Genomic DNA, 4,031 nt, shown 5'->3' on the forward strand with positions numbered 1-4,031 from the left:
ATTATCCCCTGGCTGTAAATTTATTTCTAGTACACACGCGTGCACACACACACACACACACACACACACAGACACACTTGGAAAAATGTTCACCAAATTTTAAGTCATTATCTCAGGTTGGTAGAGTTCAACTTTCTAATACTTTTCTTAATGTTTGAATTTTTTTCGATGAGTAATACATTGTTTTATGATAAGAAACGATACTGTTGTTCTTTTTTGAAAAATAAAAGGTGAAGAGACAATAATCTGAACGATCTGGTCCGTTTTAGTCACAGGCAATACTTTCACATTCCTGTGCTGTTTGTCATGTTTCCCATTTGTCCAACTAAACTCCCATTAAAACTGCAAATCGGACTGAGAAGTAAAGGGTGGGGGTGGGGCTACTTGGGGTTTAAAGTCTTTGCTAAATTTACACTGAGTGGAGGAACAGTCAAAGAGAACACCATCACCACCTCCACCACCACCACCACCACGACTGGAAGGCCTTCTTGGCTCCATGCACGTTGCAAAAGGTTAAGATGCTTTCCTTCAACTGAGATGTTTGCCTTCCCCCAGGAGCCCACGGGGCTGTGCCTCTGCCTCTCACACCCTCTGGGGCAGGAAGTCTGATGCCTCGGGGTCCCCATGGTCCCAGCTTGTTTTTCTGCATTTGGAGTTGTTCAGCTGATGGCTGGGTGCTTTGCATTTCCGTAGATCTTTCACTAGGAATGTAAGAGTTGGGAGCCATTAATCCTCTCTGTAAACTCTGGAGGCCCACAGGGGCCAGCAGGGGACTGGCTGGTTTGGACTTTAAGGCAAATGTAATGTTCTAAGTGATATACAGAGTGTTCTACCAAAAGAGGTTTGAAATGTTCACTCCTGCCTATAATCTCTCTTCTACCATGTTGGCAAATCCTACAGAAATATCATAATTTTCATTTTAATCGGCAGCTAGGAGATGGTAACTCAGCAGAAGGAGGCAAGCAAGAGAAGAGAGGAAACATTTAGAATCTGGGCTCCACAAGACACTGCTTTCAAGAACCACACTGTTCTGATCCAGGGCTGAGCACACCGCTGAAATAAGAACTTGAAGAACTGGAAATGCTGACTTTCTCTCAAGTGGCTTCTGCTCCTATAGACATTGCATTGCGTTCGGTGGTCTTTTCAAGGGGCAAAGTGTGACTGAATTCCTACCTTTAACGATTACAGGTTTGAGAACTGGAGATGCTCAGAGGATTGGCCAGAAAGTCTCAAAAATGGGCACTAGGACCTACCTGCAAGGAACTCTCTTCCCTGATCTGCAAGCAAAGCCTTTCCTTAGAAGGCAGCCCGGCCAGTAAGCCCAGGGTCACGTGGATACCCCATGCCACCATCCCACTTGTGCAGGGTACCTCCCGATAATCTGGAAGTTTGGTTATAAGCCAAGGGGAACAGTTACATAACCCTGAAAGTTTAAACTTGGAAAAACACACATGCATATCCAAACGAGAGCTGGTGAAAGGAGCAAACCACAGCATTGGGTCCCATTTCAGCAAAAATGTATTAATTGTTACATCTACCTGTCTTTCTGGCTGCCCAAAGGGCCACGTCATCCAATTAATTAAAAAGTCCTTGCTGCCTTTTCGGGCCCTTCGAATGTCATCCCCTGTGGGCAAATATAACTGAAAATTCTTATGAATGTCCATTGAACTGATTTTTGCACCTTTCTTATAATCCACACTGAAGGCCACATCTCCCAGCCCCAGAGAGCGAAGACGGCTCCTTCCTGGAGCCTGGGTGCCTTTGAGGGTCAAAGTCACTGAAGAAGCACACCCTTCCCTCCACTTTACAGGAGTCTAGAAGCAGAAGCAGGGGCAGAGAGTTCAGTAATGGCCGAAATGGGAAAGTGGGGGGCAAACTGAGAGAGAAGGGCCAAGGTCTCAGTGACATGGCCCGGCCCCCAGAATCTAACTTTGGGCTCTGTGCTTCTGTTTTCCACACCTCTTGGCTGCCAGGAAGCTCCACAGAGAGCCACAGGGCCAGCCAGGCCAGGGGACAATCAGGCAGCGGCAAGGCTGGCAGCTTTTTCGAGTGGGTACAGAGAGAAGGAAAGGAAATGCACACTTGGGGCTGAGAGGAAGGGAGACTGGGGCTTGGGCTAATCTCTGTGAGAACTATTCGCTTGGGGAGACATGGGCAGGAGTCCAGGAGCCAGTGCTCTGAGTGCTGTCCCATGAGAGAGATAATTCCACAGCCCCACCTTGCCCTGCTCAGTGGTAGACAGCTAGGAACCAGGAGTGGCACTTTCCCTGGGCGCACCACCCCCCCTCCAAAAATGGGCAGCAACTCTCCCCAGTCCTGTTGGTACAGCTGACTCCAGGCCTTGCCGCCCCTGGATTCTGTCTGAAAGACTTCTGGAAGAGAAGGCAGGGGGTTAGCTCAGTGCCGGTTAGTGTGTTTCTCTTTAACAAAATGAGAAAAATAAGGTCAATGCACTGAGATTTTTAAAAAGCTAAATGTATTCAAAGATTGTTCTAATTCCATGTCCAGCCTAATGTTTTGAGTCATTTTATTGATGGTGCCAGGAGGCGATTATTGTTGTTTTTAATGTCCTTACTGGCCAACTTGTCCATTTTTTTCCTTTGAATTTAATGGCCCAAGAAAAAAAAAAACTCAAAACAAAAAAACAAAAGAAGGCAAGGGTTTTTGGTGGGCCTTTTTTTTTGCCTTTTTCTTCTGTGATTTCTCTACCTGTGTCTTATTTCGTAGTATGAATATCTAACATTCATTTCATTGAGTTGTTTAACAAACATTAAATGGGCATCTACTATGTGTTGGATAAAGATTTTATCAAGATATAGTGTTTACTTACGGGGAATAAAAGGTTTTGGTTATTTCAATAAATAAAAAACATAAAAGTTTTAAATGGGCAGCCCATTGAATCCTGACACATTTAATCTATAAGAAACTTAACCATAGTTTAGCCACGAATAGCTCACCAGTCAGCTACCATCAAGAAACTTTCTCTTTGATTGTGAAGTCTAATTGTTTTCCCTCTAGCAACATCATTATTTAAAAAGTCATGAATTTTTATTCTCCCCAAATTGAAGTGATCGCTGCTGCTCTCTTTGTCCTTCCTAGATTTGCCACTCCAAGTGTTCTACCCAGTAAACGAACCTGGTAGAGATGTCCAGGGACGGAATTTCAGGGTTCATTTGTTACTGCAGCATAACCTAGCCTATCCTGACTCACACAATAACTTCCTAGTTTAAACTTCTTTCCCTTTGAGCCCCGACTAGGGCTGAACTGGAAGTAAGTTGTTGCTTCTGGAGCGTGATTTGAAAGTTTCTCACCCCAAAGCACATCTCCCTTTGTTGTCTGAGTTTTTACCTAAAGTGGTTTGACCTCAGGCCTCTCTAAGCTTCCCTTTACTCCGCAGTGATGTGGAATAATAGTAGTTCTTTTCTACAGGGCTGTGGTGAAAAATAAATGATATAATTTGGGTAAACTGCTTAACATGGTGCCTGCAACACAGTAATAATTCAACGGTGGTTATTATTTTTTTGGCATGTACTAGTTTCCTAGGGTTGCTGTAACTAAGCGTCACAAACTGGGTGACTTAAAACAACAACAATTTATTGTCTCAGCTCTGGAGACTAGAAGTCTGAAGTGAAGGTCTTGGCAGGGTTGATGTTCCTTCTGAGGCAGCGAGAGAAGGATGTGTTCCAGGCCTGTCTCCCAGCTTCCGGTGGTTTTCTGGCAATCTTCAGTGTTCCTTGGCTTCTGCTGCGTCACTCCAGTCTCTACCTTTTCCATCACATGGTGTTCTCCCTGTGAGTCTCCGTTGTCACATGTCTGTCTTCTTAGGACACCAGTCATATCGGATTAGGGGCCGGCCCTACTCCAGTGCAACTTCACCTTAACTTAATTACATTTACTAGGACCCTATTTCCAAGTAAGGTCACATTCTGAGGTATTGGGGTTCGGACTTCAAGAGATCTATTTTGGAAGGAGCACAATTTAATTCTTGACACATGGAGGATAGGATTTTTTCTATTCTTTTTCTTCCTCCT

This window comes from Pteropus vampyrus, unplaced genomic scaffold, assembly GCF_000151845.1.
Source record: "Pteropus vampyrus isolate Shadow unplaced genomic scaffold, Pvam_2.0 Scaffold47, whole genome shotgun sequence".
Taxonomy (NCBI): domain Eukaryota; kingdom Metazoa; phylum Chordata; class Mammalia; order Chiroptera; family Pteropodidae; genus Pteropus; species Pteropus vampyrus.